This window comes from Callithrix jacchus, chromosome 3 (assembly GCF_049354715.1).
Source record: "Callithrix jacchus isolate 240 chromosome 3, calJac240_pri, whole genome shotgun sequence".
Lineage (NCBI taxonomy): Eukaryota > Metazoa > Chordata > Mammalia > Primates > Cebidae > Callithrix > Callithrix jacchus.
Genome location: NC_133504.1, coordinates 17,508,660 through 17,535,534, shown reverse-complemented (window position 1 = coordinate 17,535,534; position 26,875 = coordinate 17,508,660). Strand labels below are relative to the sequence as shown.

Genomic DNA, 26,875 nt, shown 5'->3' with positions numbered 1-26,875 from the left:
AGAGATGCCCTATCCAAAAAGGAAGAATCTAGAGAAGCAGATTTGCTGAGCTGTGGTGGGCTCTGCCCAGTTCAAACTTCGTGGTGGGTTTAGTTACTCTTTCTTTCCTTCTTTCCCTTCCTTCCTTCCTTCCTTCCTTCCTTCCTTCCTTCCTTCCTTCCTTCCTTCCTTCCTTCCTTCCCTTCCTCCCTCCTTCTCTCTCTTTCTTTCTTTCTTTCTCTTTCTTTTCTTATATGATTTTTCTTTTTAGGCTGTTAATATGGTGAATTACACTGATTGATTTTTGAATGTTAAATGAATCTTGCTTTTTGTGAATATATGTTACTCAGCCATGTTGTATTATCTTCTTATATATAATGTCTGTCTGTTTTTCATATTCCCAAAACTTCTGGCCATATGAAAGGAGTTGGAAAGTATTTCATGTTCTGGAATTTTCTTTAAGAGTTTTTGTAGAATTGGCATCATTTGTTCCTTAAATGTTCGGTATAATTCTCCAGTGAAGTCAGATGGGCCTGGAGTTTTTTTATTCTTGTTATTTGTGGGGGGTTGGGGTTTAAATTACAAATTTAATTTATTTAATAGGCTATTTAGATTATTTATTATTGGATGAAATTGGTAGTTTGTGTCTTTTAAGAAATTTTCCTATTCATCTAAATTGTCAAACTTATTGGCATAATGTTCATTATAGCATTTTCTTAGTTTTAAAAATATATGCAAAAATATAGTGATGTCACCTTTATTATTTCCAACAATGGGTAATTTGTGTCTTCTCTCTTCCTTCCCCTGTTTAGTTTGGCTACAGGTTCACCAATTTTATTGATCTTCTTAAAGAAGCAGCATTGGGTTTCATTAATTTTTCATGATTTTATATACTTTATTAATATCTACTCTGATTTTTTAAATAGATCCTCTTCTACTTTGGTTTTAATTTGCTCCTTGGCTTCTAGTTTCTTTCCTATTTCCTTATTCCCTTTTTTTTCTAAGAAATGAGGTCTCACTCTGTCACCTAGGCTGTGACAGCTGATGTTGTTTCACTCAGGACAACTGATGATCCTTTGTCTGTAATGTTTTTTACCTTATGGCTACTTTTAAGATTTTTTTTCTCTCTATCATCAAAATTTTAAGCAGTTTGATCATTTAGTGTCTTGGTGTCTTTTTATTTATTTATTTTTATGTGTGTGTGCTTTAAGTTCATTGAGCATCTCAGATCTGTGGGCTTTGGTACTTCATTAAATTGAAGATATTTTGACCATTATCTCTTTAAACATTATCTTAATCCTTGCTTCTTAAGAACTCCAATTACATGCATATTAGACAAATTGAATCCATCACTTAGCTTAATGATAACGCTGTTAAATATTTTTTAGTCATTGTGTTTTATTTGGGATAGTTTCTATTGTCTTCAAATTAATATTTTCTTCTGCAATGAATAATCTGCCATTAATCTCACAGAGTGTATTTTTTTCTTGAACATTCTACTTTTTTATTTCTAGATGTTTAGATTTGTGTTATGTTTTTATTTTTCAGATTTCTGCTTAATATGTTCAACATTATCTCTTGTTTGAACATGGTAGTTATAATAATTATATGTGTCCATTTTCACTAATTCTATGTGTAATTTCTATGTCAATTTTGACTGATTACTTTTTCTCATTATTGTTTTTATTTTCCTCTTCCTTTGCATGACTTAATTTTTAATTAAATGCCAAATACTGTGAATTTTGCCTTGTTGTGTTCTGGGTATTCTTCTCTTCCTACAAATATCAAATTTTGTTGTTTGAAGCACTTAAGTTACTTGGAAACAGTTTTATTTTGGCAGGTAGTTTTTTGAAGTGGCACCAAAGTAGAATTGAGTCTAGGGCTAACTTTTCCCTAGTACTATATTGATACAAAACCCTTCTATGTACTTTATACAATGCTTTTGAAATGATCAGATTTTAGACTTTGCTGATGAGAATAGGAGCTATTCTTCTGTAGGAACTCTCGTGTTGTTCTCTATTATCTTTTTGGGTCATTCTTTTCCTGATCTCAATTATTTTTCTCACATGCAGAAGCTGGTTAGTACTTAGTTGAAGGCTTGATGTGGACACTGCAGATCTCTGAAGCTCTCTCCTCTCTGTATCTCTGCTCTACAGAGTCTACTTGCTGTGATATTCCTTGGCTCCCAGATACATCTTCACTGCTCAAGGTGACTACTGAACTCTGCCTATGTTTTTCTTCTTTATGTCATAGCCTGAAAATTCTTTTTATATAATACCAAGGCAATCATAGAACTCACTTTGTTCATTATTCCCATTTCTCAGTGATCAATGTTTTTTGTAGCATGAATTTTAATGTTTTGAAAATTATTGTTTCCTTAATTTTGTTGATTTAGTTGTTTCAGGGGTATAAACAGTATATATGGTCTTCATTACTTTGTTTGGAAAAAAGCTTAAGTTCCTGAGTATCTATTTTTTTTAATGCAAGGTTGTAGACCTAACGGTTTCTGCACGTATTAAAATCAGGTGGAGAGCTTTTAAATATGACCTTGTCTCTGAGATTCTGATTTAATTGGTCTGTAATGATGTTTCTGTTAAGTGTTATATCATTTACACCTCTGTTGTAGTTGTTTAGTTCTCTGTTGCTTTATAATTGTCACACATAACACTATTAAAAGTGTCATTTACTTCAGCTGATGACCATCAAAGTCCTTTAAGGGTTTGCCTGTTTATTTATTTATTAATTTTTAGACATGGGGTCTTTCTATGTTGCTCAGACTGGAGTGTGATGACATGATCAGAGCTTAGCTCACTGCCGCCTGAACTTCTGGGCTCAAGTAATCCTCCTGCCTCAGCTCCCCAAGTAGCTTGGACTACAGGTATGTACCACCATACCTGTATAGTGTATATTGTGTATACCACCATATCTGTATAGCATATATAGTGTATACCACCATACCTGTATAGTGTATGTAAGGCCCAGAAGTTTGCCTATATTTTGACATGCAAAATTAAGTCATGTCATTTGGTATTCTTAAAAATTAGGGTAGCTGAATGGGTGTTTATCTTACTCCACCAGGAAGATTTTGGTGCTGGATACAAGGCAGTTAATGAGTAGTCCCATTTTTTTCCCATACTTAAATGAAAATTTACAACTTACACATATTTCATGGGTCATATAAGCTCACATAATGAAATCAGAATTGGTATGTTTTAAACTGGAAAGAAAGTAGGTCATTTTGATTTAATGTTTAAATTTTAACTGGAAATTTTGCACACCTAAAAAGGCTGCAGTGACCTACATTTTAAAACTTTATTAGTTGAATCTTAACTTCAGGTTCTTTCTAACAGATACAATAATCGTCATAACTTGATGCTGAAAATCTATCTACTTAACACACAACTTGATTCCACAAGGCATAATATATTTTCCTAGAAGATTTCTAAAATTACCCAATCTAGTTGGCTGTTTAGGTTGCTAACTTTTTATGCTTATATATGAGCTTTAGAAATGAGCATCTTTAAGGAATTCTTGTATACTGAATTATACATGTAAGTAAAAACAATTGTACTTTTTGGTTAGCATTGGGTATGGTGTTGAGCATTTGTGACATTGCTTACTCTGAGTTTTCAGGACCTAGCTAGGCTGAATTCTTACTCATATTTCATTTTGCTCATAACATTATTGTGAAATAAACAACAAAAAACAAGTGAAATTAAACAACAGCAGCAGCAATGATGAGGAAGTAAAGTCATCACAAGGCCTAAGTGTCACAGGATATCAGGGAGAAAGTCTCTATCCTATAAATTTGCTTTACTGATGACATGGGACTTACATATAAAATATACAACAAAACTGCTAACATAGAAAAATCCCACTCCTAAAATCTGCTTATACTCCCTGATTTTTATATTTCCATTTATAGCATTATTATATTTCCATTTATACCATTATTATATTTATAGTCATCTGACTAGGGTCAAAGCTTTGGAGTAATGTTTTCCTTCTCTTTCTGTATACTTTTAATCAGTCACTCATTATAGCTACCTTTTATCAAGCAGTTAGTATCTGCCAGAAGCCTTATATCATCTAAATCTCATAATACACTTTAAAGAAAGCACTATTATTCCTGTTTGCCAGATGAGGAAATAAAAGCTCAAAGAAGTTAAATGGATGGTTGTGTTCCTCAGTTCATAAGAAAAAAGAGCAATAATTCAAGACCAGGTTTATTGTATCCCAAGTCCATTTTTTTCTAATTTATAAGTTATATTCCCCCAGGAGATGCTGACATTCTCTATAAAGTTTGTCTCTTAAAGAACCTTTACTATTATTATTTTTTTAAGTCTCAGGATCATAGTATCATATAAATCATAATTCTTGGCTCATGGTACATTCATCTGTGGTTCATTCATGGTCATCTTTTATTTGTTTGGTTTTTTATTTGATACCATTATAACAATGATAATAATTCAGGAATAATAGTAACAAATAGAATAAATAATAAAAGACTATGAATAGGCAAGCTAATTTTGAGAAAGAATGAAGCTGGAGGCATCCTGTTAACCTGCTTTCAAAATATGTTATAAGGCTACAGTAATCAAAACAGTAAAGCACTGGCATAAAGAGAGGCATATCAACCAGAAGAGCAGAATACAGGACCAAAAGTATACCTACACAATACACAGTCAACTGATCATTGGCAACAGTACTAAAGGTACACAAAGGAAAAAGAAAAGTCTTTCTTTTTTTCCACATACAAAAGAATGATATTGGATGCTTATCTTATACCATACATCCTAATTAACTCAAAATGGAAAAAAGAATTAAAATTAAGGCCTGGGCCGGGCACAGTGGCTCACACCTGTAATCCCAGCACTTTGGGAGGCCAAGGTGGGTGGATCACGAAGTCGAGAGATGGAGACCATCCTGGTCAACATGGTGAAACCCGTGTCTACTAAAAATACAAAAAATTAGCTGGGCATGGTGGCATGTGCCTGTAATCCCAGCTACTCGGGAGGCTGAGGCAGGAGAATTGCCTGAACCCAGGAGGCAGAGGTTGCGGTGAGCATTGCACCATTGCACTCCAGCCTGGGTAACAAGAGCGAAACTCTGTTTCAAAAAAAAAAAAAAAATTAAGACCTGAAACTATAAAAAATCCTAGAAGGAAATTTAAGGGAAAGCTACATGACATTGGTCTTGGCAGTGATTTCATGGATATGGCACAGGCAACAAAACCGAAAATCACGTGGCACTATAACAAATCAAAAAGCTTCTATACAGTAAGGGAAACAATAGAGTGAAAAGGCAAACAATGAAATGAAAGAAAATATTTATTTGAATCTCTTATATATTTTATTTTCCTTAACAGATGTTGAGCTTCTCAGAGATAGGGATTATTTTAAATTTACTTGCGCATTTCTCACCAACATAGTCATTTACTCTGGTTTGCCCTTATTTGTGGGAGGGATGGATGTCTACTAACCCCATGTTTTCTTCAGCACCAACCCAATTACTTTTGCTTTTCCTTCTCTAAGATTTTCTTCTTTTGTTTCCATGACTCACTATTTCTCCCTACCTGTGTGTAGAATATACTGATGGTGGTGGTGGGGGTAGTGGGGGTGGGAGGAACCAAGATGAAAGAAGGAAGCAACGGAAGTTTGCAGTGCATAAGGCTATTGTCCCCAGTGGATATACAAGAAAGTGATATAAACACATTGATGGGCGAGAAGATGTCAATATCTCTGCTTGTTATTTTAAGGGTAAGAAGTGACTGAGCTTGAAATGAGATCAATGAAAAGAAGGTAGGTAGGGACTCCAATTTCATATTACTATTGATGTGCTATTTCTGGTGCATCCTAGATGAGCAACCATTCTTACTACATCACATAATACCTTGCCCTTGAATAGAGGATTAGAAAGTAGTTCACATTATCTCCATTTTAAAGATGAGGAAAATCATAGTGATAAATATATCTGAAAACTGGAGACTACATCAAGGGAGCTCTCTCCTGTTTGATGTGGCTCTGTCCTAATCACATGCTTTCACAAACTGAAATACATTTCCTGAGGCTTTTTAATGTTTATTTTGTATGTTCTCTTCTTCCTTTCAGGGCTTCAAATGTTGCTGCTGCTCTTTTGGAGCTCTGTGATTCCTGAAATATTGTTAGTGTCCAGGTTCTCCTCTTGCCAAGCTTAGTATTTGGAGCATTAAAACAATGTCGGGCAAATGACATCCTATTTAATCATGTGAATTCTAGTTTTTAGATCCATTTCAATTAAGTTGTTCCGAAAAAGTAGCTATTTCTGACACTTATTTCAGAGAAAATGCCACTAATGAAAACATTGCAGATTCATAGCTCAACCTGCTTTTCAACAATTTGTATATGGTGTGACCTACCACATGCTGCTTTTGCAGATTTACACCTTGAATACTGAAGCCATTAGGAAGAGGGGGAACGAGGGTGGGGGAAAAGAGTGGGGGAAGAGTGAGAGAGCAAGAGTGACCGCAAGAGTGAGAGTGAGAGCCAGGGGGGAGAGAGAGAGACTTTATTTTTAGCTTGACTTCTAAGTCAAGAGTCGGAGGACAGAGAGAAAGCAATCAACAAATATTCATGACATTGTTGTCTAAGTGATGAGGTATGTCATGTTACTTATTGAGTTGTTCAGAATATTAGTGACATTTTTCTTAAAATGTAATGTACAGGTTGAATGCACTTAAGAAAAATTCTAGAGAAAAGTTATTTCCAATGTTTTTTTTCTTTGGGTAGTGGTGGTGAGGGATGTGTGTTATTGATCTTATAATAGAAATAATGGCTTCAACCAGGTTTTCTGAGAAAATTAATGGCTGCCTAAGGTTAATGATCTTCAATCTCCCAGTCAGCCATTAATCCCCAGGAAATGCCCTGGGCCTTGATCATTATTGTGTAAATAATACAAAAGTGGGTATAGTTCTTTTGTCATATGGGAAACATATACCACTTGAGTTCTTTCTCTTTATGACAGTAAGAATAACATATTAGGAGAAAAAGCACAACAATTATGCTTCAATGCAAATAAATAGTCTTGTTTAAACAAAAATTATTAAACAGAATATTGAACAAACTTAAACTCTGTATGTTTGAGTAGGAAATAATGGGGGACAGAAAGCTCCGAATTCTTAGGCAGCTGTAGTTAGAGCTATGAGTGAGGTAAAATGAAGAGCCAAATATTGATTGAAGACAATGCAATTACTGTCATATTAGATATTTCAAATTAGAATCACAGTTAAATAAACATGTAAGCAACTGCATTGATGACCATGAACAAAAGATAGCACTGAAAGTTACTTTTAACATTAGGACTTGATAGTCTAATAAAAATATCTTAAGTAAATACATTTTTAAAAATTCGAAATAAATATGATGAATAGGAATATTTTTCTTATCTTAGAATATCAAAGATTTTTTATAGTCTTTTTCATGGGTTATTTTGCATTCCAGGATTTTCAGGAAGGCAAGTAGCAAAATGAAAAAACATGTGCAGGAAATTAGTTTAGCAGTAGCCCTCATCTGCCAAAGGGGATGCTACTGAGGTGGAGAAGCCTTCAGTAGGATTTTCTTACTTTGAACAGAAATGTGCTTGTCTAGCATTATCATGTGTCTCAGATTCAGCTGAAGGTCTTTACACTAAGTAGGTTCTCAGTAAACAGTTGCAGCATAAGTACATGCTCTCTTGCCCTTAAGTTCCTTGTATATTTGGAAGATTAGCATTTTATCTCTTATACGTGTTGCAAGTGTTTTCTCCTAGATTGGCATTTACCTTTTACTTTATAATTGTTATTTTTTTTTCTTACATGTAAAAGTCTAATTTCCTCCAATCTCTTTTTTTTCTCCTCTGGATTTTGAGTTTTATTTGGAAACATTTTACTCAGACCCAGATTATAAAGGGATTCGCTGATATTTTATTCTAGAACTTGTAGGACTTAATTTATTTTATATTTAAAAATTTTATATTAAGAAATTCCCCCTTTTATCTTTAGTTGACACATAATGTGTGCATTTCTGGGATACAGAGTGGTATTTCAAAATGTGTACATAATCCATTTTTTCGTATTTTTGGGTTTCTGATTCACACAGGGTTTATCCTGGCTTTTGGTGTGAGATGTGGGCAGCAATTGTATCTTCTTCCAAATGGCTCTCCAGTTGTCACAAAACTGTTTATTAAAAAGTCTATCCTGTTCTCATAGATATGAGACACTATCTCAATTGTATTTTAAGTTTTCATATGTAATTTGGTTTACCTTTACACTTTCTATTCTGTTTTAATTGTCTAGTTGTTTAGTCATAAGCAATGTTTTGATGCACAGAAGTCCAAATCACTTTCCTCTTAACTCTTCTTTATAAGGGGCTTATCAGTTAATTTTGCGAATTTTTTTATATGGATTTTAGAGCCAACTTGTCTAGCTCTAGAAAAAGTATCATTTATATATATTTTTGGAGAATTACATAACATACATATGAACTTGATATCTTTTTGTTGTTGTTGTTGTGTCGTCCTAGAGAACATCTTGCACGGTCGTTCCACTTGTTCCCTGCTTTTGTCTTTCTGGAATGTTTGAAATGTCCTCATATAGGTTTTGCACATTACTGTTAGGTTTGTTTTTATTTTTTTTGTTGTTGATAGTTTAACTTCTTTTTCTGTCATTATATCTTCTGAATGGTTATTACTTATACAAAAATAATATCATTGATTTGGGTATTCTAAGTAAACTATCACACAATATGCAAATAAAGAATTTTTTTTCAGTTCTTTTCTTTCTAATTCATTTCTCTTGTTTAATTGCATTAGCTAATAAGTTTAGTTTTGTGTTAAATAGGAAAGGCAGAATAGCAGACATCCTTGCATTGTTCTGGATTTTTACTGGAAATGCCTCTAGTGTTTACCTAGGTAAGCAGTATGCCAGATTTAGAGTTGCAGAAAATATATTTTCATCAATTTAAAGAAAAACCCTCACTCCTGTAATCCCAACACTTTGCGAGGCAGGCGGATCACGAGGTCAAGAGATTGAAACTATCCTGGCCAACACGGTGAAACCCCGTCTCTACTAAAAATACAAAAAAATTAGCTGGGTGTGGGGGCACGCGCCTGTGGTCCCAGCTACTCGGGAGGCTGAGGCGGAAGAATCGGTTGAACCCAGGAGGCGGAGGTTGCAGTGAGCCGAGATTGCTCTGCTGCACTCCAGCCTGGCGACAGAGCAAGAACTGTGTCTCAAAAAAAAAAAAAAAAAAGAGAAAAACTCTTGGTTTTCTGTTTCACAAAGTATTTTATTGGAAATGGGTTTTGGATTTTATTGAAGTATTTTTTTGGCGTTTATGACAATAGTCAAATATTGTTTTCTTTTGATCATTTAAAATTGTGCTTAGACTAAAGGATTTTCTATTATCAAACCACTCTGGCATTCATGTAAAAAACTCTACTTGATCATGATATATTAATTTTGTAATGTGCTCTTGGATTCTGTTTCCTAGTCTTTGGTTTATAATTTTTATTTATTTATTAAAATTTTATTTATTTACTCTTAGAATTTTATTTTATTTTAAAGATTGACAAATAATAATTGTGCATACTCTGGGGAACATAGTGGTGTTTCAATATATATATAATACAGAGCAATCAGATCAGGATAATTAGCACATATGTCATCTCAAACACTTATCATTTCTTTTGGGAACTTTCAATATCTTCTTTCTAGCTATTTGAAACTGTATAATATGCTATTGTTAGCTATAGTAATTCTAAGGTGTTACAGAACACCAAAATTTATTCCTCCCGTCTAGCTGTAATTTTGTAACCTTTAACAAGTCTTTCCTCACCCCTCCCTTCCCTCCAGCCTTCCAGCCTCTAGTCTCCTCAGTTCCACTTTTTACTTCTATGAGATCAACTTCTTTTAGCTTTCACATAGGAGTGAGAGCATGTGGTTAACTTTCTGCACCTGGCTTATTTTCACTTAACATAATGTCCTCCAGTTGCATCCATGTTGTCACAAATGACAAGATTTCATTCTTTTTTATGTCTGAGTAGTATTCTATTGGGCATATGTACCACGTTTTCTTTATCCATTCATCTGTTGTTGGACCTCTAGGTTAATTCTATATCTTGACTATTGTGAATAGTGCTACAGTAAACTTGCCTCAATATTTTAAAGTAAGATTGTCTATTTTTTTAACTGCCATTTGATTAGGTTTATCTATCAATGCTAAATTTTCTTTGTAATAAAATTTTTGACAAAATTCTAAAACAATTTGGAAACGTCTTCTTTTTCTATGGCTTGGAAAAATTTAAGTGACATTGGATTACCTAACCTTTGAAGCTTTAGCTAAATACTCTCTTAAAATAGTCTGCGTATATAGTTTAAAATGTGTTAGGGATAAGCACACTTCAAAAGACGTTTTCTAGCCCTGAATTTTATGACATTGGGTACTTAAATTTGAAGTACACTAGCTATTGAGAACAGTATTTTGGGTTGAGAGCAATGGTTGAGGCCATTATGTAGTGGGAGAATCAGCATTTTGAACACTGTAAACATAAAAGAACACTTCTGCCTGCTATTGTAAAAGCTCTTTGGGAAGATCTTTTACGAAGACTAACTTTTTAAAATGTAAATTACCTACCTAATATAAGTGTCCTAAGACATGCATGTAAACTTCCGAAGCTGTTTTGTTTGTGTATTTAGAAAATACACAAGAATCTTTATCAAACCTAAAAATATAAACTTGTGAGCACTAAAAAAAAAAAAAAAAAAAAAAAAAAAAAAAAAAAAAAATCATCTGCGTATAGTAAAATTTGAGGGCTAGTTCTCCTTTTCTCCTGGGAAAATTGATACAAGTTTTTTTTTGCTTGGGTTCATCTTAAGAAATTTGTACTGGGGTCTGTGGTAGGCCCTTCAAATATCCATGCCCTAGTCCTCAGAACCTGTATGTTAAGTTACATTTTGCAGGTGTGACTAAGGGTAAGGACCTTGAGCTGGGGAGATTATTCTGAAATATCTAATTATATAAGTACTTAAAATAGACAACTTTTTCCTTCTGGGTGAGAGGGATGCAACGTGAGAGGGACTTGACCTGCACCCTTAGTTGTTGGCTTTGGAGGAGGAGGAAGGGGACACCAGCCAAGGAATAGGAATGGACTTTAGAGGGTGACATGACTCTCAGCTGACACTCAGGAAGAAAACAGGGACAGCCACAAGGAAATCAATTCTGCCAACGACACAAATGAGCAGGGAATATTCTCCTCCAGAGCTTCCAGAAAGGAAAGCAGTTTGCGGACACCTTGATTTTTAGTTCAGTGAGGTGCATATTCAAATTCTAACCTATAGAATTGAAAAATAATGAATTTGTGGTGTTTTAAGACATTGTTTATGGTAACTTTTAATGGCAGCAATAGAAAATTAATTCTTACCTGGAAAGTTGGAGTCCATTTTGAAAAATGCATTTTCCTATGAAACTATCTCCTTGTGAGATTTTCAATTACTTTTCATAGAATTATGCAATATAGATTCATAATTTTTTCCTTTTCCTTTTTTTCTTGGGGTTGGCACAGGTTTTTGCTCAGTTACCCAGGCTGAAGTGCAGTAATACAATCTTGGCTCACTGCAACCTCTGGCTCCTAGATTCAACTGATTCTTGTACCTCAGCCTCTAGAGTAGCTGGAACTACAGGTGTGAGAAAAAATTAGCACCCGGCTAATTTTTGTATTTTTAGTAGAGACGAGGCTTTGCCATGTTGCTCAGGCTGGTCTTAAACTCCTGACCTCAGGAAAACTTCCTGCCTTGGTCTCCCAAAAATGCTGGAATTTTAAGTGTGAGCCACTGCACCTGGCATGGACTCATGATTCTCAAAGTTTCATCTCTTTAAGTGGTTATTTCTCCTTTGTCATTTATGATTTTGTCTATTTGTACTTTCTTTTCCTCAACTAAGTTAGCGGATTTTTTTTGTTTATGGCTATCTTTAGGTCATCTGAAACAGCAGGCTGGAGTGAGAAGGCAAAAGGCCATATTTTTATCTGATCTTTGCCATTAGACTGGCCCCATTGTGTCAGTGATGTTCTTGAGAGGACTGGGTCAGTCTTATATTCAGCTACATCTTATAATTTTCCTGAATTAACCTGTCTTGTAGAACTGCTAAACTTGGCAAAGGAAAACCAGCTCTCACCGATATTCTGATTATTTTCCCCCAATCTGTCTTACCTGTGGAATCTATCTACATGTGATTTGTATTGTAAGGTATTATCACCTACAGCTAAACAAATAATGTACCATGGCACTGGAATCACCAACTTTTCAGTCTGCAATATCTGTTTCCTTGCTGATCACCACCTGTCCACCACATTAATATCTCATCTTTTAAATTTTGTTAAGGTAGCCCCTTTTCTAGGTACCAAACTCTGTATCTGTGGAGTATGTAATCTGCTAACAAAATAAAAAATAAATAAAATAAAATGACAGTGACTTTAAAAAGGTAAAAGTATATTTGTCTCTCTTGTAATAATCCAGGCATAAGCAAACTAGGGATATGATATGACAGCTCTATCATCTTCTGTTGCTCTGTCACAGTCCCTGGGGGTTGCTCTGGTCTGTGTGGTAGCAGACAGCCTGGTATTGTCATGCTCCATGCCTTAAGGCTGCACACATACCCTCTGCTTGCAACCAGCAGGGCAGAACTTAGGTATGTCCTGCATCTCTGCATTCCTTCCTGTAATGGAGACTGGAAAACGTAGTGTTTATTCTCAGTGCCCATTTGTTCAGATAAAATTCAGAGATAATCTTATAATGGAAGAAGGGGAGAATGAATGGTGAGGCCAACTGTTGGTGTGTCTCACGTCCCTTTTCTCATGATGCTGCCTGTTTTTCCTTCTTTTAAAATTAAGGTGTTTCCTTGGATTTAAATGCTTAAAAATTTCCACTACAGTAAGAATTTTTATTGAGAAAAATTTAAGCTCGTAAAATATTTCTTTTAGGTTTTAGGTTTTTTCCTCTTATGAAGGATAGTCCTTTCATTGTATATTTTATACATAATAATGATTGTTTTTGAAAAGTAAGCTAATAAAATAGAAAGAAAATATCTGAAATTTCTGCACGTTTAGAAAAATATCATTTCAATAACTATCACATACTTCTAAAGAAGTACACACGTAAACATTTTTGAAAGATTTTATCTGAAGATGACCATGTAATTATGCTGTTTTTATTGAGCAAACTTCTAAAACATGCAGTTTTTTTCTTTTCTTTTCTCTTGCCAACTGAGTAACAATTTTAATGTTTAATTGAATAAATATACGATTAAATTGGCCGAGGTGGGCAGATCATTTGAGGTCAAGAGTTTGATACCAGCCTGGCCAACATGGTGAAACCCCGTCTCAACTAAAAATACAAAATTAGCTGGGTGTGGTGGTGCATGCCTGTAATTCCAGCTACTTGGGAAGCTGAGAAAGAATTGCTTGAACCAAGAAGTTGGAGGTTGCAGTGAACAGGGATCCTGCAAGTGGATTCCAGCCTGGGCGACAGAGTGAGACTCCATCCTAAAACAAAACAAAACACAACATAACATTATCTGCGTATATATTTGAACATTTTGGTAGTATTTGCTTTAGAGAAATAGAATCATATTACATTATTTCTGTATCTCTTGCCTTTCTTACTTTACAGCATATTTTGAAAATTTTTTGCACTATTGATTATAGGTTAAAATGATGTAATTCCTGCATGTTATTGAATGGTATGGTTTTACTGCAAGTTATTCAAATTTTTTACCCACTAATGAGCATTCACTCTTTCACCCCATTTTTTCCCTCTGCCCTAAAAACCGCATGAACCATTCTTATGTACGAGTGCTTTATTTCTCTGGTATCAATTCCCAGTAATGGGGATGTGATTTGAAGGGTATATGCATTTTAAAATCTTAGTAAGTATTGCTAGATTGCTTTCCCAAAAGACTGAAACAATCCCACCTCCTCTAGCAATGCATGGGTGTATACTTACCCACACTTCAATCAGCAACGGGTGTAATCACTTTTAATTCCTACTAATATCATGTATTTAGTGATAATCTCATTACTACTTTAATTTTTCACCTTATAGTCACTGAGTTTGTATGTATATGTATTTAGTATTTTTAGACTATTTAAAAGTAGCATAAACATCCATGACATTGGCTGGGCACGGTAGCTCATGCCTGTAATCCCAGCACTTTGGGAGGCCGAAGCGGGCGAATCACAAGGCCAGGAGTTTGAGATCAGCCTGGCTAACATGGTGAAACCCTGTCTCTACTCAAAATACAAAAAAGTAGCTGAGCATAGTGATGGGCACCTGTAATCCGAGCTACCCAGGAGGTTGAGGCAGGAGAATCGCTTGAACCTGGGAGATGGAGGTTGCAGTGAGCCAAGATTGTGCCACTGGACTACAGCCTGGGTGACAGAGTAATATTGCGTCTCAAACAAAAACAAAACGAAAAGCAAACAACAGCAACAACAAAACATTTATGACGGTTTTCATATTTACTGATGCATATGTTTGTAACAGGCCACATGAACTGTCTGAGAAATAAAAATTCTACATATCACTTTTTTGTGATATAAAGTAGCCATCTAATTTACCTTTTTAATTTCAGAAGCAACTTCAAAATGTAAGTAGCTAAATTATCTGGATGTTTTATTATTGTTTAAACCCAGCAGATGACTAAAAAGTTGGTAAGCTTCAACCACCAGACGAGAATTTATTGTGCATCCCATTATTTCACAGTAAACATATGTAGTTTTGTAGTGTTTAAAAAACCCTTACCTAACTTAACTACTAACAAATTTAAAATTAAAAGTAATTTTAATATTTAAACTTTAAAAAAGTAATTTGAATCTTAAATGTATTGGTAGTTAAGTTTGATAAGGGTTGATTGCAAACTCTTCCAGACCTGCATGGGTCTATACAGGGCAAATTGCCCATTTCAGGAGGCTAAGATTCTGGTCCTGTAAGTTTGAAATGAGTGAATAGATTTAAAGACTAAGAGAAATAATTTTATTATTAGATTTATTAGACTAATAGAATCTCAGTTTAAAGACTTCACCTTTGATTAGGTTCAACATTGAAACAATTGATTATGCTAACCTAAGTGGTTCTGTTAAACATTAAAATTAATGTTTGAGAGTGTAAAAGTCTTGGGTTAGGTGCTTGTCAGATCAGATAATTTTCCAATAAAATTATTAATGTATGTATGATATATGTCTTCTATTTAAAATCTGAAGTGTTACAAGACTTCCTTTTATGTCACCATATTAATTTCAAAATATCACTTGATACAGTTATGCCACTCTCAACTTTTAAAATGTATTTGAATACCCCACTCATATTTTTATGTAGGAAGTATATGTTAATTTTGTGGTCATAATTGGAAACATTTTATTTAATATGTTAAAAAGACACAAACGTACTTTAAACGCTCTTAGAAATTTGAAGCTTGTGATTATTATAGCTGTATATAATTGACAAACACATTTTAGATGCAAAATTCAAATACATGTATTGGATAACAATAGATAATTTCTTCCCTAGTGGCATCATGTTTCTGTTAAATCTTTAGGGGTCTGTTGGCTGCTTTATAAAGGGTTGGCTGCTATATAAAGAGGAGCACTAGGTGAATTTTTTAATGTAAAGATATACAAAATTGTAGCCACTCGTTTTTGTGTGATAGAGACAGAAACTGATATAAATGTGTTGTCTTTGTGGCATTTTAAACAAGCAAAAAAGTTAAACTGTCTATAAAGAAACTGCATTTTATAAGCTTTATTATTAAATCCACCACTGCTTTGCTGACTAATAAAATGGAAAATGTGTGCTTTTATGGGCTTATAAAAAGGTAAGCTATAGTTTCATGAAAAATATCTTGCACCGATTGAATACAGGTGGCTACTTGTTTAGACTTTGAAGATGTAAACGCTTAGTATAGATGTCTGAAAAAGGTAATATGGCACAATAAAAAAATCTTCCTTTCTTTGCTCATCAATCCTTTGGGTATTCCACGTCAAATAAACGCTACAACAATTTATAGTAAAAGTACACAGTGGAAGTGCCAACGTTAACACTCCTTAGGACTGGATACCTGCCAGGTTTTCCACACCAATATTTAATGTGAACTAAAATGTCTTTTTCATTGCAAGTGTGAGAGGAGCTTGCTTTCCTATATTTGGCAACGTGCTTATGTGAAGTATAAAGTCAAATGCCCATGATGTTCTCTTTATTTCAACCATGATAAATTGTGTTCATTTGTTTAAGTGCATGTGGCAGCTTTAGTGTTCAAACTATAAATTTTGGTTAACTTCTATTGACATGCTGTATTAAACTTAAGAAAAACAAATTACACTTCACCCGTTTTAATTGACTAAATGTGTCAAAAACACAGTAAGTATAACATGAAAGGTCAGAGCCTTCGTCTACACTGTAATGGGTGTCATGGCAGGGATCCAGCTTTTCTTGTACATTTCATTTTTCATGAAGTTTTAGGACAAGGCATACGTTTAACATTCACTTCCACTTCTCATTTGGACTTCAAAGTTTATCATAGGCTGTGTTACTACCAAGAACACTTTTCTCTTGTGCTATTTAAAGTTCCCTTCCAACTGACGTGCGTGCCCAGAGGATACTGATGTTCTCCTCTAAACAAGGCCTCGGGAATGGATTTTGGCATTCTGCGGAATGAAATGTTGATTTATAAGCACACCCATAGATCACTGTAGCACTCCTTGGAAAAGACCTGGTTTACATATCTAGTCCCCCATTCCATGACTGAACCAGCAACCACGTGGCGAGGAGTTGGATTAAACTTGGCACACTGGATTCCTTTGGGATCTGATTGAGGTTACCAGTTTTAATTCTTGAGCTCTATGTCCAATGGTTTATATAAATCTTTATGACTTCAGTAATTTATCAGCTTGACACCTGATGATTACATGCAATTAATTAAGCTCTTGCTCACCTGTTGCCACACACTTCTGTCTTTTTTCCGTAGTATTATCTTTTGGTGTGATACCTTTTGATCCCCTTTCTCAAAATTAGCTCCTTTTCAAGAGTTCAAACATTAGTTTCCAGTGTGAATTTATGTCTGGAAACACTCAAAAACAGAGCAGGTGTTTGCAAAGTGTTATATTTTGTATTGGAGAAAACAGTGATTCTACCTCTGAACATTTATTCTATTTTCATCTCTCTATATAAGAATTTCATTCCTTAGTACACGCTTTGCCAGTAAGAAACTATAGTTTTACACCAACATTGTTGGGGAATTATTAATATTTATTCTGCTCTGATGAATTTAGGGAGGGGAAGAATAACAGAGATTCCTCCATATCCAAGAAGCTCAGAGAACTGCCTGATGGAGCCTAATCAGTGGGTTGGATTCCTCTTAAATAAAGGAAGAGACTGTTCTGCCCTCCCTTGTACTACATGCTACTATCGCGAAGATTCCCAAAGAGTGAGCTTGGTTCTAAATCACAGGTTGGCAAACATTCTTTAAAGAGCCAGAAAATAAAGCATTTTGGTCTTGGAGGCCAGATGGTCCCGGTCATGACTATTCAACTCTGCCATTGACAGCACAGTCATAGACATTATGTAAACAGATGAGCGTGGCTGTGTTCCAATAAATATTTATGAACAATGAAATCGTTCATAATCTGAATATCATATAAATTTAATGTGTCATGAAACAGTCTTCTTTTGATTTTTTCCAACCATTTAAAAATGTAAACACCATTCTCAGCTTGGGGGCCATATGTAGACAGTTGCAGGTTGGATTTGCCAGAGGGCCCCACGTTGCCAACTTTTTCTCTGGACTAATACAATATTAATTTCCAGATTATTTCTTAGTTATTTCTAAATTCTAAGTATTTCTGAAGTCCAAGAAGTTTGGAGTAGGGACACTTTCTTTCAGAAGAATGTCATTCTAGTCTTCTCTTAATTGTAGCTTTCTTTATGTAAAAGCATAGATTTTCCTCCTTTCACTCATGGTTTGGTTGGATCATAAACGCATTGGCATTTGGAATCTAATCTTAGGGAAATGAAAGGTAGGAAACACAGCTGCTACCCTCCCCATACCAGCTTGGCACTCAAGTCCCCATGCATGTCACTCTACCTTCCTGTAGCAGACATGTGAGACTAAGGTTTCTCTGGCCATGGTATGCTTTCGGCTTGTGGGTAGGGCATGCTGGAAGTTCCATGACCTTAAGTTCCCTTGGGAGTAGGCTTCAGTCAACAACTGATGGAGCTTGAGGGTAAATATCCCTTGACGGGGATGCCTCTGAGACATAGTCCACATTATCTCCCCAAGTTCTTGAGTGAGAATGGAGTTCCACTGCCCACTGACCTGCTCCAAAACATACTCTACCTTGCTTTCGGTTTCACTTCCCTCCTTCTGTACAAGTGCTTCCCAGGATCACCTCCTGAGGAAATCATTTGCTTCCTAGTTCTAAAAGATGATGTATTCTTAAATTCAAGAACAGTCTTTTTAAATAATAAAGGTGGCTGGCATGAGTTGTATTTTTTTTTTTTTTTTTTTTGAGATGGAGTCTTGCTCTGTTACCCAGGCTGGAGTATAGGGCTGAGATCTTAGCTAACTGCAACCTCTGCCTCGTGGGTTCAAGCAATTATCCTGCCTCGGACTCCTGAGTATCTGGGATTACAGGCGTGCACCACCACACACGGTTGATGTTTGTATTTTTAGTAGGGATGGGGTTACACCATGTTGCCCAGGCTGGTCTTGAACTCCTGACTTCAGATGAATTACTTGCCTTGGCCTCCCAAAGTGCTGGGATTACAGGGGTGAGCCACTGCACCTGGCCTTGAGTTGTAAATTTTAAATACTTGCTTTCTCCTTTTGTATTTGGGCAGAGCTTGCCACCTTTCCTTTGCAGATGGTGGAATTTTCTCTTTCCCTTTTCCTTTTTTCAACTGAAAGGCAGATTTCACTGATACTGTCAGCCAAGGAGCATTCCAAGAGGTAGTGTGACATCTCCATCCAGGTCTCAGTGATTGTTGTGCCCTGCATAACATGATGCATGCTGTAAGAAAGTAGGTACGAGGGATAAAATGTAATCCATCAATAAACAGAGCCGAAGACAAAAACCACATGATTATCTCAATAGATGCAGAGAAGCCCTTTGACAAAATTCAACATCCCTCTATGCTACAAACTCTAAATAAACTAAGTATAACTTGAATGTATCTCGAAATAATAAAAGCTATTTACAACAAACCCACAGCCAACATCATACTGAATGGGCAAAAACTGGAAGCATTCCCTTTGAAATCGGACACTAGACAAGGATGATGCCCTCTCTCACCACTCCTATTCAATATAGTATTGGAAGTTCTAGCCAGAGTAATCAGGCAAGAAAAAGAAATAAAGGATATTGAATGAGAAAAGGAGGAATTTGAATTGTCTCTATTTGTAGATGACATGACTGTATATTTAGAAGACCGCATCATCTCAGCCCCAAATCTCCTTAAACTGATACACAACTTCAGCAAAATCTCAAGATACAAAATTAATCCTTGGGCTTTTGTTTACACTGGTGAGATTAGACCCGCCTTTGAATTGCAGATGCCCTTTCCCCCACAGAGCTCAGTCGTCCTGGGTGGAGCTCGAAATGATGTGCTGGCTACAAAACTCTCAAGTGAGAGGGCTTCAGTTTGCTGGTATTTGTTGGGGTGGGACCTGCCAAGCCATATCACATGTCTCCCTGCTTTCAGCTCTTTCTCTTTCTCGTGGGTGGGTAGATCCATCCCACAGGCATTCTCGGTGCTAGTCAAAACTTCTGCCCAGAACTGTGCTGACAACTGGTGGGGCCTGGCTGGCTGGAGCTGTTGCTCAGATCTGTGTTGGTGACTCGCAGTGTTTTTTAGCCTGGCAGTGTTCTGCTGGGTTGAGGGTTGCAAAGGCCATGGGAGGAGCACAGTATCTGAACAGGTGTGCCGAGGGGGTAAAGTCCCTGATCCTCCAGTCAGTTGCACTTCCTGAGTGGGGCAGCACCTGGTCCTGCCTCACTTTGCCCTTCTTGGGCTACATCCACTGTCCAACCAGTCCCATTGAAATGAACCTGGTACCTAGGTTGGAAATTCAGAGATCACTCTCCTTCTGTGTCTCTCTCACTGAGAACTGTGCCCTAGAGCTGTTCCTATTTGGCTATCTTGGCAGGAGTCCTCCCCACCTCTTTTCTTATACAATCCTTTGAACAAGCCAAAGGATATCTTCATGACAGTTCACTTTTCCATTGCAAAATATAAAATTTGAATGAATGAAACTGATATGGCCTCTCTGAATACCACCTCTTTGACCAATTTTACTCTGCATCTAGTCCACTGTGGATTTCCTTACTGGCCCTTGCACTCTGGCCTATCCATTCACTTTTTTTTCAAAGCACCTGTGTTTTATGGTGCTGGGATGAGTTATGCCAAAACATATTTTTAAAAACTTTTTGAGCACTTTTAGAAAGTAATTAAAAGTTTTTCCTTGATAACACTCTCTCCTACATCCTGCTTTCATTAGCAGAAAGCATGGATTTCTTTTCTAACATTACTTCTATGTACATTTTTTAAAAAATGCAGCCCCTTTGCTACTTATACTGTAAGTGGAGAATAAATAGAAATAACCAGAAGCTTTTTAAAGGTGAGATTTTCTTAATAAAAGAGAAACAAAGTAGATAAAAGCAAAGGAGTGACACTAGGGTTCTTTTGATTGCAGTAAAGGGGTGGTGGTGGTAAAGCATCTGAAAATGATAAATACAAAGTTGATCAATTCGAAAAGCTATGATCGTCCAGATGTGGTGGCTCACGCCTGTAATTCCAATACTTTGAGGGTCCAAGGCAAGCAGATCACTAGGTCGGGAGTTGGAGACCTGTCTGGTGAAAACATGGTGAAACCCTGTTTCTACTAAAAAAATACAAAAAAGTAGCTGGACGTGGTGGTGGATGCCTGTAATCCTAGCTACTCTCTTGCAGGAGAATTATTTGAACCTGAAAGGGGGAGGTTGCAGTGAGCTGAGATCATGCCATTGCACTCCAGCCTGGGTGACAGAGTGAGACTGTCTCAAAAAATAAAATAATAAAATAAAATAAAATAAAATAAAATAAAATAAAATAAAATAAAAAAGTTATGATTACCTAAACTCAGACAAATTGAAAAAGAAGCAAATTTGCATATTATCCAGAAGTTTCTATTTCTTTTTTCCTTTTAAAAACTGGATATTGCTCTGTCACCCAGGCTGGAGTGCAGTGGTACTATCATAGCTTACTGTGACCTCGAATTCCTGGGCTCAAGAGATCTTCCAGACTTAGCCTCTGGCATGTGGCACCAGGCTTGGCTAATTTTTTATCTTTCGAAAAGAGGATTTTCCTTCTGTGGTCCACGCTGGTCTTTAGCTCCTGGGATCAAATGATCCTCCTGCCTCTACCTCCAAAACTGCTGGGTTTACAGTTGTGAGACACTGAGCCCTGCCAAAAGCTTGTAGTTTTAATAGAAGGTCCTACTACTATTTCAGTTTGAAATGTTAGATTTCAAGGAATGCCTATTTGAATAGCTAATTAATGCCACATTAACTCTCACTTCCGATGAATGTTAAATCAATGTTGACTTGGACCAAAAATACCTTAGATAGACCGGCATGGAAAATGACATGGAAGGCTAAGGTAAGGAGAAAGACCAAAGATGGACTTGTAATTATATCTTTACAGGTTTACTTACACACTTCAAAATAAAATAGATGTATTATATAGGTGTAGAACTTGCATTTGAATGTACACTGAGTTAACATGGCCAGCTTTGTCCAGCACCTAAGATATGGAGGAAAGAAAAAATAGTTAAAAATAGTTGCACATCAATACTCTTTATTGATGCATGTATGAATTAGATGAAATCCTCTTATTTAACACTATTACAAATGTGAGTTTGGATATATCACTGGACTTTCTTAATTCATTTTCTACATAGGCCCTATCCTGGAGGCTGACAGTACCACACTGACTAGGATGAAGTCTCTGCATCTTAAGCAGACTGTAGTCCAGTGAATTCATGAGCAGCACCAAATATGGTATGGGAAAACTCATCAGGTACCTTTTACTTTTTGATTGATTCTGGCCTTCCTTTGCAATGTGGAAAATTATGGTGTGGTCTTAGCTCTGCCTCTGGTCACAGATTTATATTGACTTCATCCACTTATTCATTTATTCATCCGCTCAATATGTCTTGGTCACCTGCCATGTGCTAGATCCTATACCGAGTGCTTTAGATATCCTCATGGAACCTGATATCCTGTCTTTCAAACAAACCAACACAGATTTAGAAACACATGAATAATCTTTGCAGTCCAGGATTTGTTAAAGTTGAATTATGGGATTACTGAGTGTCAAAACCAACCACATATGAAAGTTAAATTATGGCAGATTACAGTCTTTGAGGACTGCTTGCTGACAACGTATCACTACAGTTATATGAAAACAGGAGATAGTATGAAGACAGAACACCTATACTATGTTTAAAGATTTAGTTGGCAAGTGTTGCTCTTAATAATACTCAAGTATCAAAATTCAGCCCAATGAGTTTTTGTTTCCTCCTGGTCATTTGAATAATCCCTCAGATAAAGACATTATGGAAAGATGTCCAGGTCCACATGACCACTGCCCACCTCACTGTATCATTTCTTGGGATTCTCAGCTGCACTTCATCATATATCATCACCTTTTAGCCTGTTCTGGTCACTCCATCTCACACTTCATCGCTTCTTGCATTCTTTGAGAGCTCTCAGCTCTCTTACACAATCTATCTCTGTTGTCCACTAATTCGTTATTTCTAAGCCAAATGTAAAGTAATTAGACTTCATTGGCATCTAGCACAATTCTTTTTAGTTGATTAAAACATGAATTATTCAGTTCACTATCAAAAGGAGTAATTTCTATGATAAAATGTGGACGGGAAGATATTGCAGGCTATTGCATACTTTCTGGGCTTTATTCCTCCTTATGTTGATCTGTGAACCTGAGTAGGCAACGTATTACTAGGCACCTTTGTTATGTTAAACTGAAAGGAATAAAGATACAGGCTGACTGCCCTGTTTGTTGAGGTGTCACCATTATGAGATGGTAATGTATCTCTTGGTGATGACAACTTAGAAATGTTATTACATTGAGTACATTTCAAAGTAGTGTCATTTTTTTTGGTCACTGTCTTTACCCTAAACAGCTAAGTCATTTCCTATATTCTGATTGAAAAATCCAAGCTGAATGTTTGTGAATCTGGATTATCTAAAAGGAAAGCTCTGTATAAGATTAAAAGTAATATTTTTATATGATTCATTGTTTATTTAATAGATTTTTTTCTGAGTGAATTATTCTTTCAAGTTTTCAAATGCAAAGTTGTCAAAGTGTACTTTATTAAATAATGGAAATGGCCATAGCAGGTATAATATTATTATTAATAATCGCTATATTTTATGCATTTAGATGCTCACATTTTACTAAGTGTAATTTCCCACTCTTTGCTAACATAATATCTCAAATTACCCAGGTAGATTTTCCATCACTCCATGTCCACTAGAATCAGAGGCCACACATTTAAAAATTCACTATCCCCACAAGGTTACTGCAGTTTTTTTTTGCATGCCATTGAGTTACAATGTGGTTTGACAGAGGGTAGGGGAGGCTGGCCAGGAATGTCAAGATATGTTAAAAGTATGGTGATTTCTAATTATTTCATTTTACTAATTCTAGAAGTTATATTCATTGACATATCTCTTATTGATGTGATTAGCTCATTAATTAGTCTTGGTGCAAACTGAATTTATACTGTTAAAAAGGGAGACCATGCCTACAGAGACACTTTTATTATTATTTAGAATGCTATTTACTCCTGAGAACATTATTTTATCTTTAAAAAAATCTTTAAAAAATCAAACTGCTGCTAATTTAGGGTTACTGTCCTCCTTGGATGCCTGATTACTCTCTAGGTACTAAATCATGATATTAATCACATACATTAGAGCTAAGCAGCCAGGTGTGTGTGGTCAATTTTTAATTTTGTTTTTATTTTACTCTGGTCTGTGGAATTCTAGACTTTGTTTATTCAGAAGATGATGAGAAAGCCCTGCTTTTGGAGCACTCCATAAAAATTTACAAAGACAATGCTTTTTTCCTTTAGTCAAAACAATGCACCTTTTTTACCTTAATACTGCCTGAGGTTGTAACTGGTTTGCATTTTGAAGCACTTTGATATTTGTTGGTTTTTTTTTTTTGTAAATTTAAGGGATGTACATCAAAATACAAATAGGTTGATGAGTCTTGACTGACTTCAGAAACTGGAGTTTTCAATTTCATTGCAGGAATCCAAGATAATGAATGTCAAAGTTTGCAGAATAAGAAGATATCTATGCAACAATTGTGCATGATCTGCACATGTACCCCAGAATCTAAAGTACAATAAAAAATAAAAAAAGAAGTTATAGACCAATGGAACAGAATATGGAACTCAAATAAGTCCTATCGTCTACAACTATCTGATCTTCAACAAACCTGACAAAAGCAACAAGGAAATAATTCCCTATTCAATAAATGGTGCTGGGAGAACTGGCTAGCCTAACGCAGAAGATTGAAACCGGACCCATTCGTTATGCCACCTACAAAAATTAACTCATGGTGGATTACAGACTTAAACGTAAAACCCAAATCTATAAAAACCCAGTAAATAAGGGGTGGAGGGAGCAAGCTAGAAGAACTTTCTATAATCTTTTACTGCATGAAGACATAAAACTTACCTTATGATTGGGTTCAGATGGCAAAGGTGGGATTACTAGAATGAAGAATTTTAGCAAAAGCATCTACCTGCCAGATCATATAGATCATTTTAGGACATGTCAAGTAGTTTAGCATTTATTCTGAATGCTATTGAAAGTCACTGACTTTAAACAGCACAAGGCAAACCAAGATTTGAGTTTTAGAGAGAAACCTCTGATGATAGTAATGGGCAATGAAGTGGAGGGGATGAAATTCGAGGCAGGGAGCCATTGCAGAAGTTAAGGTGGGAGAGGATGAAGTCTCGACTTAAGACATGGAAAGATGTGAATGAATTTAAGACATATTCATGAGGGGTGGGTGCAATGACAAGTCAAAGATGACGTTTGAAGTTCTTATTGAGCAACTAGTTAGAAGCTCTATTTGATGTCATTTGTAAATGGGAATATAGAAAGAGAAGGAAATGATGTTAGTTTTTAAAAACTATCTTGAAAATTGTACAAGCTCATTATAAAAATTAGATCAATACATAGTTTGAAGTCCGGTAGTGTGATGCCTCGGGCTGTGTTCTTTTTGCTTAGAATTGACTTGGCTATGCGGGCTCTCTTTTGGTTCCATATGAAGTTCAAGGTGGTTTTCTCCAGTTCTGTGAAGAAAGTCAATGGTAGCTTGATGGGGATAGCGTTGAGTCTGTAAATTACTTTGGGCAGTATAGCCATTTTCACAATATTAATTCTTCCTAACCATGAACATGGAATGTTTCTCCATCTGTTTGTGTCCTCTCTTATTCCGTTGAGCAGTGGTTTGTAGTTTTCCTTGAAGAGGTCCCTTACATTCCTTGTAAGTTGTATTCCTAGGTATTTTATTCTTTTTGTAGCAATTGTGAATGGCAGTTCGTTCTTGATTTGGCTTTCTTTAAGTCTGTTGTTGGTGTATAGGAATGCTTGTAATTTTTGCACATTGATTTTATATCCTGAGACTTTGCTGAAGTTGCTTATCAGTTTCAGGAGTTTTCGGGCTGAGATGATGGGGTCTGCTAGATATACTATCATGTCGTCTGCAAATAGAGACAATTTGGCTTCCTCCTTTCCTATTTGAATACCCTTTATTTCTTTTTCTTGCCTGATTGCTCTGGCTAGAACTTCCAGTACTATATTGAATAGGAGTGGTGAGAGAGGGCATCCTTGTCTAGTGCCAGATTTCAAAGGGAATGCTTCCAGTTTTTGCCCATTCAGTATGATATTGACTGTTGGTTTGTCATAAATAGCTTTTATTATTTTGAGATACGTTCCATCAATACCGAGTTTATTGAGGGTTTTTAACATAAAGGGCTGTTGAATTTTGTCAAAGGCCTTCTCTGCATCAGTACAGAAAGGTCATGAATGAATGTTAAATATTATCCCAAATCTCAGAATTCAGAAACATTTATTGTTAATTTCTGGTACACTTAATCCCAGACATGTTTCTATGAAAAAAAAATATACACATAGAAAGGTAGATAAATTGAAGGATTTACTCAACTTCACATGAACAGTTTTCACTATATAGAATAATAGTTTCTAAAAGTATCCTCTAAAGATAAGGGGAAAGATTATAGAATATATCAAGAGCCGTTTTGGTTTTCTAAGTACACATTACATTTCTAACATTGTTCTATGAACTCAGGTTTGGTTTTAAAATTCAGTATTTGAGATGCTTATGGGACATTCATATGAAATTGTCCTCTAGTCAGGTGAATTTGTGGTCTTGGATTTACAGTGAGATCAGAGCTGGAGATACTGATGCAAGCCATGTTACTGTCCAGGTTTAAATTTAAACTCTGAAGAAGTAACACGGATTAGTATGCAGAATCATTGAGGCCTGAGACAGAGCCTAACGCTTAAGGGAAACTTAAGCATTTAAGGAATGGGAGAAATAGATGGCCCCCCCATCCCCAAAAGTTTCTATTTAGGTAGAAGAAAACAAAAAAAGGTTTGATGCTATAAAATGCACAAAAGAAAAACATGAAAAAATTTGTCTATAGTGTCAAACATCATAGGATAATCAAGTAAGATAAGATGGATAATTACTCACTGGCTGTAACAATTTTGGAACAGCTTGAATAGC

General features: G+C 35.8%; 1 long non-coding RNA gene across 2 annotated transcripts; it reads left to right on the top strand.

The window, feature by feature from the left end:
* LOC118152049 (uncharacterized) lies at positions 1–26,250 on the top strand. 2 transcript variants are annotated; one of them, XR_008479879.2, is made up of 4 exons: positions 1–83; positions 2,052–2,188; positions 2,730–2,857; positions 21,978–26,250. It is a non-coding gene; the product is annotated as an uncharacterized LOC118152049 (long non-coding RNA). The 2 variants fall into 2 exon arrangements; XR_013533323.1 differs by having other exon boundaries at positions 2,756–2,857; positions 21,978–22,096.
* Positions 26,251–26,875: the final 625 nt, after the last annotated feature.